Source organism: Miscanthus floridulus, chromosome 2, assembly GCF_019320115.1.
Source record: "Miscanthus floridulus cultivar M001 chromosome 2, ASM1932011v1, whole genome shotgun sequence".
Taxonomy (NCBI): domain Eukaryota; kingdom Viridiplantae; phylum Streptophyta; class Magnoliopsida; order Poales; family Poaceae; genus Miscanthus; species Miscanthus floridulus.
The window spans coordinates 35653632-35666401 of NC_089581.1; positions in this window are offsets into that span (position 1 = coordinate 35653632).

A 12770-nucleotide genomic window follows, 5' to 3' on the forward strand; every position below is an offset into this window, starting at 1 on the left:
TGAGTCTAATAAACATTTATCTGTAATCTGTGGACAAGTGTCGGTACTTTTGTGTCCAAAAATAGATTCATAATTTTGTTTCATAATTTTGTTTCATTTGTCTGAACTTGTTTTCTTCCTTTTTGCATTCGAGAAAATTGGTTTATGCGATCCAACCCTTCTGTTCATTAAGACCATAGGGCCCGAGGTGTATAAAGAGGAAATTTTGATTATGCTGGTGAGAAAAGTTACCATAGACATCGGGCGCGTGGGATTTTTGTAGTCTTACCAGGCATGCTCGTTTATCTGTTCCCACAAACCTTGCCGCTAACCTTAACATGAGGAAGAGGTCTGACGCAATGACTGTTTCAAAAAAGGGAGGTATTTATACCTTTACCAGCCCCCGAGTGAGATCCGACCCTTGCGGTTGCTGGGGCCGGATGTTACTAGAGACCGAAGTGAGGGTAGCGAACTTACTCTTGTATTTGCATGTACCCCTTACTTAGGATTTTAATGATCATTCTATGATCGTGCATTTGGTCTCATTGCTGGCCCGACCTTCCTCGAGCCCCCGCGTGTGGCGGGGATTCGGTCAAGGGTCGACTCATTTTGTGACTGTCGCTAAGTTCATGGTTTTCGCAACTATAGGGGTTTAGGTGACATCGCCTACCTCGACGACTCAAGGGACGCGCTTGATGAGCTTGCTAATAGGGATGTTTGAATGAAATCTGGTCCTGTCGCTCTTGACAGGGTTAGCAAAGCCCTCGGGTGGCATTCCATTATTCCATAACCCATCTTCCAATAGATTCCCCCTCAATGGGGATTCTATGGGCTCGGCTAGAGGTTGGATTGAACTAGAAGGTTGAGATGACCCTATTCATCTCTATGTGGGTTGGGCAAAGGCTGCTGGGTCTCATCTATGTTTTATCCCCTGACTCTTGTTCAACGTGAGGCAGCCTTGGGCCCTCTATGGGCCACCCTTCAAACCTTGGTCTCCCAATCTAGGATCAGGTGACTCAAGCCCCTGAGCCCCTTGGGGTCTGATAGGGGTCGGCCGTGTTTTACACATCACCCCGTCCTTAGTTTTCACAACTAGAGGGGTTGAGCTGACGATACTTGCCTCGACTTCTTGAGTGTCACGCTCAATGAGTTCACTAACAGGCATGTTCGTGTGGAATTCAGGTCCATCATTCGCTGATAGGGTCAGTAGAGCCCTCATGTGGCATTCCACTACTTCTTAACCCGCCTCTCGGCAGATGCCCGAGCTATTCGATAGGCTTAGGTGGCCCGTTGGCCTCTCCTCGATGGAGATTCTATGGGTTTGGCTTGAGGTTAGAATTGAACAAGAAAGGTCGAGATGTCCCTGTCCGCTTCTGAGTGGGGTCGGGCAAGGCCGCTGGGGCTCATTTTGGTTTTTCTCCCCTTACTCTATTTGACGTGAGGTGGCCTCGATCCCTTCGCGGGCTAGCCTTCGAACCTCAGTTAGTTGCCACTCATATCGAATGAGGCGACTGCCGCTTTGTGATGTGACACGAAGCGTTGAGATGCAACAATTGCATATGCAACATTTTGGATGTATGAGATTAATGTATGATTTAACTGAAACAAAAAGCAGGGGTCGGTAATGTTACCATGGTGGCATGAGCGACGAGAAACTCTTACCGAACATGTCTATGTGGGGTTTGGGTCCTATGTTTGTGATGGGGCCAGCGTGACCTGCACAAGCATTGCAATTTTTTGTTTCTGTATCTCAGCGGTGATTCGAGCTGTTCGATTGACTTAGGCAATCTAACAGCTTCTCCTTGAAGGAGATTCTATAGGCGGACCCCTCTGAACCCTTCTCGAGAAGGCAGATGCTAAAGCTTGGGTGCGAGGAACTATGAATTTGATTATGCTGGTGAACAAAAACACCATAGCCGTCGGGGCATAGGGTCTAGCGGTTCGTCTAGTTTTACTCAAAGTTTTACACCCGCACACCGCACCTCCAGTTTCAAACGTAAGGAGGGGTCGGGCGAAGAGGATGTCTAAACGAGTAGACACTCTTGGCAGGCCCCAAGCGATGTCTGTGCCCCTACCATTGCTGGGGTCAAAGGCTTGGTAATGAAATTAACATGCAAAGTAAGTAAACAAAGGTACTTATCTTTTGGTGGCCGTTCATTTAGTGCTTTACTTGGGCTGTTCGATCGACCCTAGAGGCCCATTGGGCTCCCCTTGATGGGGTTTCCATTGTGGGTCTTTCTAGGTCCTATCTAGGGAAGCGGAGAGTTGCCTGCATGAGGGTGCACCTGGTTTCTTGTGCCCGGCATGTGGTAGTGGCGGGCCATACCCAGGCCACGTCCTGTTCAATCAGGCGCCATCACATTGAGCAGGGCGCATCCCATCGGTCAAGGCGCGTCCACTCGAATTCCTGTCAGCATCGATTTCCCATCTGCATTGAATAGGGGAAGGGAGAGGGTTTTTCATCCCAACCTTCCGCCTTTCTTTAGCTGCTGCGTCTCCTTCTTAAATAGGGTGAGGGAGGGGTTTCTCGACCCCATTCCCCCGCCTACTCTTGAGCTGCTACCTCTTCTCCTTCCTTTTCACTGAATGCGTTCCTAAGTGAGAGAGGGTAATGTTAGGGAGAGAAAAACTCATAGATCCACTCGTGAATCCGTAGCACGATGTCGAGCTAGAGGTCATCCAATGTAGATGAGATGGACTTGGCCACTTTTGCTGAGAAGGGGCCGCTTGCACCAAAGGAGGAGGCGCACTGGAGGGTGCTGAATGTCGTCGGCTTTACCGTCGTCCATGAGGCCTTCGTCGGGATGGACCCGCACGGGGGCCTCCTCCAGTGAATCTTCTCTGGACGAGCCTTGTTGGTGGGGAAGCCATGCAGGACTGCATCGATGGGGGGGGGTTCACCCTTGCGGCTGCTCAGATCGGCTAGTTCATGAAGCTTGATGAGATGTCAGAGACGTCCATCAGCCATGGCAGCCATTCTTCGGCGGGGAGCGCCCCCCGTCCAGGTGTCGTTGTTAGGGTTACGGCTGATCACAATGGTGTAGTCCTTGGACGCCCTGGCAAAGGTGCCATGGTTACCGGCGTGGTGCTCGACGTTGCAGACGAAGGCACCCTTAGGGATCCTATGGAGCGGTAGGACGTTGCCGATGGAGAGTGTGGCACGTTGAAAGGTTCTAATGGCTAGAGGGGGGTGAATAGCCTAATGAAAATTTCTACAACAACACTTAACAAAATGATTAGACAATTATGAGGCGAACTAAAGAGCCACACCAACCAACCAAGCAAGCTCTCACAACTAGCTACACTAAAGATCTTGTCAACTAGTTTGCGGTAAAGTAAAGAGAGTGATCAAGAGGGTTATACCGCCGTGTAGATGAAGAACTAATCAATCACAAAGATGAATAACAATGAAGACCAATCACCTTGGAATAAATGATGAACACAATAATTTTTACCGAGGTTCACTTGCTTGTCAGCAAGCTAGTCCTCGTTGTGGTGATTCACTCACTTGGAGGTTCACGCGCTAATTGGCATCACACGCCAAACCCTCAATAGGGTGCCGCACAACCAACATAAGATGAGGATCACACAAGCCATGAGTAATTCACTAGAGTATGTCTTGTCGCTCCACCGGAGAAAGGTCTAAAACCCCTCACAATCACCATGATCGGAGCCAAAGACAATCACCACCCTCCACTCAATGATCCTCGCTGCTCCAAGCTATCTAGGTGGCGGCAACCACCAAGAGTAATAAGCAAAATCCTGTAGCGAAACACGAACACCAAGTGCCTCTAGATGCAAACACTCAAGCAATGCACTTGGATCACTCCCAATCTCACTATGATGATGAATCAATGATGGAGATGAGTGGGAGGACTTTGGCTTAGCTCACAAGGTTGCTATGTCAATGAAAATGGCCAAAGATGTGAGCTATAGCTGGCCATGGGGCTTAAATAGAAGCCCCCATAAAATAGAGCCGTTGTACCCCATCACTAGGCACACTGCGCTCTGATAGGACGCACCGGTCCAACTGACTGGACCCTAGACTCAGCATCCGGTCCACTGATGGATGCCACGTGTCACTGGCTTCAAACACTATTCATCAGATTTCAACGGCTATGAAGCTGACCGGATGCTTCGGCAAAATTGATCGGACGCTGGAGCCTCAGCGTCCGATCGAGTACAGTAAGGGTCTAAAACCAGTTTTCCTCGATCGGATGCGTCCGGTCCACCTTGACCGGACATAGCCCAGCGTCCAGTGGTAAACCCTAGCCACTGTACCACCAAATCAGCATGACCGGACGCAGGCAGTTAGCGTCCAGTGCATTTGGATCCAGCGTCCGGTCACTTTACCAACGCTGGCATCACCTCCGTTCTCTTCACCCTTGCTCAAGTGTGCTAACCATCAAGTGTATCACCTTGTGCACATGTGTTAGCATATTTTCACAAATGTTTTCAAGGATGTTAGCACTCCACTAGATCCTACATGCATATGCAATGAGTTAGAGCATCTAGTGGCACTTTGATAACCGCATTCCGATATGAGTTTTACCTCTCTTAATAGTACGGCTATCAAACCTAAATGTGATCACACTCTCTAAGTGTCTTGATCACCAAAACAAAATAGCTCCTATGGATTATACCTTTGCCTTGAGCATTTTGTTTTTCTCTTTCTTCTTTTCAAGTTTAAGCCCTTGATCATCGCCATGTCATCACCATTGTCATGTTATGATCTTCATTGGCTTCTCCACTTGAAGTGTGCTACCTATCTCATGATCACTTGATAAACTAGATTAGCACATAGGGTTTCATCAATTCACCAAAACCAAACTAGAGCTTTCAATCTCCCCCTTTTTGGTAATTGATGGCAACCCTTATACAAAGATATGAATTGAACTTCAATTGAATCCATGTTGCTTGCCCAAGCATATTTACCATGTGTAAAAGGATATGGACAAGTTTCATGAACCCCAAATGGTAGCAATTTCTCCCCCTATATATGTGCTAAGAGTTTGGATTGAAGCTTGCACATATGCTTAGATAAGAAATATAGGAGTCAATGTCTACCAAATGATGCTAAGGTATAAAAGATGGACCTTTGAAGCGTGATACCAATCGGAGTGCACCAATATATCATCCTTAGCACCATTGTTAGCTTAATACCACTTGGAAACATACTTTAGAAAGATACCACTTGTAAAGACTTGGAAATGAAAGTTATCTAGTGATTTCATTTCATCATTCAATCTTACAACTAGCATATATCACACAAGCATGGATATTTTGAATTTTAAAACTTGTGCCATGCAAGCAAACATATGAAATACACATTCAAATGCATCATATAAGTTCATGAGCTTGCTCCCCCTACTTGTGTGCTCAAAATTTTAGTTGATCTCTTTCCTTTGTCATATCTCTCCCCTTATGTCATATATCAAGATATCTTCCTTTGTCTTATCTCTCCCCTTATGTCATATATCAAGATATCTTTATGTTTCACTCCCTTTATGATATTTCTCCCCCTTTTTCACTATTTTTTACTACTATCTTTGTTTCTCTCCCCCTTTGTCATCAATGACCACAAAGGTTCTAAATGTAGATAGTATTACTTGTAGGGTCGAGATTATCAATGTCAATCAATGGGGTGAGGATCATTTTCCCAAATTTGGTCTAATCTAGATCATTTGCCAAAGATATTTAACTTGGTTTGATCCAAGGACAAGCTTCTTCACACCTCTAAATAAGGGTTATCTTGTACCATGTTGAGTTAAACACTTAGAGTTTATTTTCTAGATTAAACACTAGGTTTATAAGCCCATAAACATGTCATATGCCATCACTAGATCAAGTTAAGCATAGAAGCAATAGTGATACCATATAGACATCAAAATCATTTGATTTTCATGAATGAGCCTAATAAAATAGAACCACTTGAAGGGTCCTAATAAAATTGAAAATGTGACTAGATGCACTAATCATGTCCTTAGCAAGGATGTATGCTATGCCAATCAACTTTTACATTGGATTGCTCGAAGGAGAGGCATGTCATATGAGTGGGGGATGCATCAACACATATTTGAGAAATCCAATATGTTCAACTCATTCCTTAGCTTGCAAAACCTTTTCTCATCCAATGGCTTGGTGAATATATCGGCAAGTTGATCTTTGGTGCCTACACTCTCATTGCAAATGTTCCCTTTTTATTGGTGATCTCTTATGAAATGGTGGCGGACATCAATGTGCTTTGTTCTTGCATGTTGCACTGGATTATTGGTTAACTTGATTGCACTCTCATTGTCACATAGCAATGACACTTTCTTGAACTTGATTCCAAAATCACTCAAAGTGTCCTTCATCCAAAGTATTTATGCACAACAACTACCGGTGGATATGTATTCGGCTTCAGCGGTTGATAGTGCAACACTATTTTGCTTCTTTGATGACCATAAAACAAGTGATCTTCCTAATAATTGACATGTGCCCGATGTGCTTTTTGTTTCAACCTTGCATCCCGCATAATCCGAGTCGGAGTAACCAACTAGCTCAAACTTTGCTCCTTTGGGATACCACAAACCAACATTTGGTGTATGCTTTAAGTACCTCAATATCCTCTTTATAGCTTTCAAATGACTTTCTCTTGGTGAGGCTTGAAATCTTGCACACATGCATACACTAAACATGACATCCGGCCTTGATGCGGTCACATAGAGTAGGCTTCCAATCATAGACCGATACAACTTTTGATCCACCATATTTCCACTTGCATCACTATCCAAGTTCCTATTGGTTCCCATTGGTGTGCTAATGACTTTGCTATCACTCATGCCAAACTTCTTGATCATGTCCTTGATATACTTGCCTTGACTTACAAATGTATCATTCTTTAATTGCTTGATTTGAAGACCAAGGAAGTAACTCAATTCTCCAATCATGGACATCTCAAACTCATTAGCCATCATCTTTCCAAATTCATCACAAAAGTCTTGATTGGTTGATCCAAATATGATGTCATCAACATAGATTTATAATACAAATAGATCTTTTCTAATCTTCTTGATGAAAAGAGTGGTGTTAAGTTTGCCCATTGTGAACCCTTTAGAGAGTAGGAAATCCCTCAATCTCTCATACCATGCTCTAGGTGCTTGCTTCAAGCCATACAATGCTTTCTTCAACTTGTATACATGGTTGGGTTTCTTATCATCTTCAGAACTGGGAGGTTGCTCAACATATACTTCTTTATTGATGTAGCCATTGAGAAATGCACTCTTAACATCCATTTGGTAGATCTTGATATCGTGGGCACAAGCATAGGCTAGCAAGATTCTAATTGCTTCCAATCTAGCAACCAGGGCATATGTTTCTCCAAAGTCAAGACCCTCAACTTGTGTATAGCCTTGTGATACCAATCTTGCTTTGTTCCTTACAACTATCCCATCTTGATTTTGCTTGTTTCTAAAGACCCATTTGGTTCCAATCACATTGTATCCCTTTGGTCTTTCTACCAACTCCCATACTTGATTTCTTGTGAAGTTATTCAATTCTTCATGCATAGCATTCACCCAATCAACATCCTTCAATGCTTCATCTATCTTCTTTGGTTCAATGGATGACACAAATGAGAAATGCTCACAAAATGATACCAATCTTGATCTAGTTTGCACACCTCTTGAAATATCACCAATAATAGTGTCCAAAGGATGATCTCTTGCAATATTGGTTGGTTGGAGGATAGGGACTTGATTGCTTGCACTTGCATGATCATTGGGTTGAGATGATATACTAGCCATTTGATCTTGTTCATTGTCATGAGAGTCACTTTGCACTAACTTGATGTGTATCATCTTGCACATATGAGTTAGAGAGCACTTGCACTTGATCATCTTCATTATCATTCACTTGCCTAGGCCTCAATTCACCAATATCCATGTTCTTCATGGCATTTGAAAGTTGAATACCTCTAATATCTTCCAAGTTCTCATTCTCTACTTGTGAACCCTTGGTTTCATCAAATTCAACATCATGAAATTCCTTAAGAGTACCACTATCCAAATTCCAAACTCTATATGCTTTGCTTGTAGTGGAATAGCCAAGTAGGAATCCTTCATCACACTTCTTGTCAAACTTGCCCAATCTTGTACCTTTCTTCAAGATATAGCATTTGCAACCAAAGACCCGAAAATATGCAATGTTAGGCTTTCTACCATTCAAGAGCTCATATGGTGTCTTCTCTTTCAATCGGTGACAATAGAGGTGGTTGCTACAATAGCAAGCCGTGTTGATAGCTTCGGCCCAAAAAGATTGACTTACATTGTACTCACTAAGCATAGACCTTGCCATATCAATGAGTGTTCTATTATTTCTCTCAATAAGGCTATTTGATTGTGGAGTGTACTTGGCCGAGAATTGATGTCTAATTCCAAATTCATCACATAACTCATCAATTCTAGTGTTCTTGAACTCACTACCATTGTCACTTCTAACTCTCTTGATGATTGTTTTAAACTCATTGTGAATGCATTTGACAAATAATTTGAATATTGCAAATATATCACTTTTGTCCACTAGAAAGAATACCCATGTGTGTCTAGTGTAGTAATCCACTATCACAAAGCCATATTTGTTTCCACCGATACTAGTGTATTGTGTTGGCCCAAACAAATCCATGTGCAATAACTCAAATGCTTTGCTAGTGCTCATCATGCTTTTCTTAGGGTGGGTGTTTCCAACTTGTTTGCCAGCTTGACAAGAGCTACAAAGCTTATCCTTTTCAAACACAACATCGTTCAAGCCTTTAACTAAGTCATGCTTAACCAATCTATTCAATTGTTTCATTCCAACATGACCAAGCCTTCTATGCCATAACCAACCCACGCTAGACTTAGTGAACAAGCATGTAGATAATCTAGCTTCACTAGCATTGAAATCAACCAAGTATAGATTCTCGTATCTAAAGCCTTTGAAGATCAAATTAGAGCCATCTACACTTATGATCTCTACATCATCTACCCCAAATATGCATTTGAATCTAAGATCACATAATTGAGCCACGGATAGTAAATTGAAATTCAAGCTCTCTACTAGCAACACATTAGATATGCTCATGTCATTGGATATTGCAATCTTACCAAGTCCTTTGAACTTGCCTTTGCCATTGTCACCAAATGTGATACTATGATAACCATCATTGCCATTGGTGTTGATTGAGTTGAACATTCTTGCATCACCAGTCATGTGTTGAGTGCACCCACTATCAAGAACCCAATGCCTTCCTCTGGCTTTGTAATTGACCTACAAAAGAAGATCAATTCCTTTTAGGTACCCAAACTTGCTTGGGTCCTTGAAGATTAGTAACTAAGCTCTTTGGCACCTAAATGGCTTTCTTCTTTGAGCCCATCCATGGTTTGCTAATGAACTTAGCCTTTATACCATTTGTACCCTTAGTAAGCACATAGGAAGAATTAAGCTTAATAGAGGATACATTAGCATTTTTGCTTTTGTTGGTGCATTCTTGCTCTCTATAACCAACTTGCTTGCAACTAGTGCAAAACCGACCATTGTTCTTCACAAAACTTGTCTTGTGAGGAGCAAAGGCCGCCTTGCCTTTCTTAGGGGTATAGCCTAATCCCTCTTTGTAGAGAGAAGCTCTTTGGCTATCCAAGGCCATAAGCAAGCGGTCCTCACCACCATAAGCCTTAGCCAAGGTGTGAGTGAGCTTAGTTACCTCCTTCTTGAGGTTCTCATTCTCAACCACTAGTGAGGTATCACAAATGAGACCATCACTACCAGATGAGGTGAAAGTGGAAGTACTACAAGAAGGGTTAGTAGGAGTAACAATGATAGGCATAGATAGTGATGTATCAATTAGATCACAAGTTAAACCTACATTGCAAGTTTCAACATGCTTCTTTTTATTTTGCTCATCAAGTAGAGAGGAATGAGCCTTTTCAAGCTTTTTGTGAGCCTTGCAAAGCTTCTCATGGGCATCCTCTTGCCTCTCATGAGATGCATTGAGCTCATCAAATGCTTGCTTAAGGGCTTTTAGTTCCTTACACAAGCTTTTGCATTCCCTTCTTGAGATGTCAAAGTGTTCTCTAGCATCTTCTAGCATGTCAATTAATTCATCTTTAGTAGGTTCATCATCATCATTATCACTATCACTATCATGTTCATTATCACTTCCATCATCACAAGTTTGTAACTTAGTGGCCTTAGCCATGAAGCATGATGGAGAGTCAAAGAGAGAAGGCTTCTCATTGATTGCTACACCTGCAAGAACCTTCTTCTTGGTGGTCTTGTGATCATTACTATCATCATCATCATCATCACTTGAGGAAGCATCACTATCCCAAGTGACCACATATGATCCACCCTTCTTCTTGAAGAATGTCTTGTCCTTCTTCTCCTTCATTTCTTTCTTGTCCTTCTTCTTGTTCTTCTTGTTATCATCATTGTCGCTATTATATGGGCATTGAGCAACAAGATGATCTTTGCTTCCACACTTGAAGCATCTTCTTGACTCATCTTTGTTTTTGGATGAAGACTTCTTTCTTCTTGCACGGTAGCCTTTCTTCACCATAAACTTGCCAAACCTCTTGACAAAGAGAGCCATCTTCTCATCATCACTGTCATCCCGTGAATCATCATCCTCACTTGATGTTTCTTGCTTTGCTTTGCCCTTGGATGATGTGGCCTTGAATGCCACACTCTTCTTCTTGTCTTCATTCTTCTCATCTTTCTTCTCCCTCTTTTCTTCCTTCTCATCATCATCTCTATAGGCATCATCGGTCATGATATCTCTCAAGACTTGGTTTGGTGTCATGGTGTCCAAACCACTCCTTACTAGAATAGTGACCAATGTACCAAATCTTAAGGGTAGGCATCTCAAGAACTTGTTTGAGAACTCCTTGTCCTCTATCTTCTCACCAAGTGCCTTGAGGTCATTTACAATCACTTCCATCTGATGGAACATGTCCGGCACACTCTCATCTTCCTTCATCTTGAAACTAGCAAATTTATCCTTGAGAATGTATGCCTTTGCACCCTTGATTGCCTTGGTGCCCTCAAATGATTCTTCCAATTTCTTCCATGCCTCATGAGCTCTCTCAATGTTCTTGATTTGCTCAAATGTTCTCTCATCCAAAGCATCATGGATAGCACTAAGAGCAATGTCATTGTTTTAGAGTAGCAATTCTTTGGTGGCGGTAGGAGCCTCTTTATCTTCTATCTCAATTTTTGTTTCTACCACCTTCCAAATCTTCCTATTAATTGACATGATATATGTTGTCATCTTAGCCTTCCAATAGGGATAATTTATGCCATCAAATTGGGGTGGCTTCTTGGTGTTGTTGATTTGAGCCATTTTTACACCGAAGGTTGTTAAGCCTCAAATCACGGTGACCTCGGCTCCGATACCACTTGAAAGGTCCTAATGGCTAGAGGGGGTGAATAGCCTAATAAAAATTTCTACAACAATACTTAACAAAATGGTTAGACAATTATGAGGCGAAGCAAGCGTTGCGCTAGCCTACTCAAAATGCAAACCACCTACCACAATTCTAGTTTAGATAGTGTCTATTCACACAATAGCTAAGACACTACCCTATGTTATTGTGCTCTCAAAGGCTAACTAAAGAGCCACACCAACCAAGCAAGAAAGCTCTCACAACTAGCTACACTAAAGAGCTTGTCAACTAGTTTGCAATAAAGTAAAGAGAGTGATCAAGAGGGTTATACCGCCATGTAGATGAAGAACTAATCAATCACAAAGATGAATAACAATGAAGACCAATCACCTCGGAATAAATGAAGAACACAATGATTTTTATCGAGGTTCACTTGCTTGCCGGCAAGCTAGTCCTCATTGTGGCGATTCACTCACTTGGAGGTTCACGCGCTAATTGGCATCACACGCCAAACCCTCAATAGGGTGCCGCACAACCAACACAAGATGAGGATCACACAAGCCACGAGCAATTCACTAGAGTACATTTTGGCACTCCACCGGGGAAAGGTCAAGAACCCCTCACAATCACCACGATCAGAGCTGGAGATAATCACCACCCTCCGCTCAACGATCCTCGCTGCTCCAAGCTATCTAGGTGGCAGCAACCACTAAGAGTAACAAGCGAAATCCTACAGCAAAACACGAACACCAAGTGCCTCTAGATGCAAACACTCAAGCAATGCACTTGGATCACTCCCAATCTCACTATGATGATGAATCAATGATGGAGATGAGTGGGAGGACTTTGGCTTAGCTCACAAGGTTGCTATGTCAATGAAAATGGCCAAAGATGTGAGCTATAGCCGGCCATGGGGCTTAAATAGAAGCCCCCACAAAATAGAGTCGTTGTACCCCTTCACTGGGCACACTGCGCTCTGACCGGACGCACCGGTCCAACTGACCGGACCCTAGACTCAGCGTCCGGTCCACTGATGGATGCCATGTGTCACTGGCTTCAAACGTTGTTCGTCAGATTTCAACGGCTACGAAGCTGACCGGACGCTGGAGCCTCAGCGTCCGATCGAGTACATAAGGGTCTAAAACCGGTTTTCCTCGACCGGACGCGTCCGGTCCACCTCGACCGGACATAGCCCAGCGTCCGGTGGTAAACCCTAGCCACTGTACCGCCAAGTTAGTGCAACCGGATGCAGGCAGTTAGCGTCCGGTGCATTTGGATCCAGCGTCCGGTCACTTTACCGATGCTGGCATCATCTCCGTTCTCTTCACCCTTGCTCAAGTGTGCTAACCATCAAGTGTATCACCTTGTGCACATGTGTTAGCATATTTT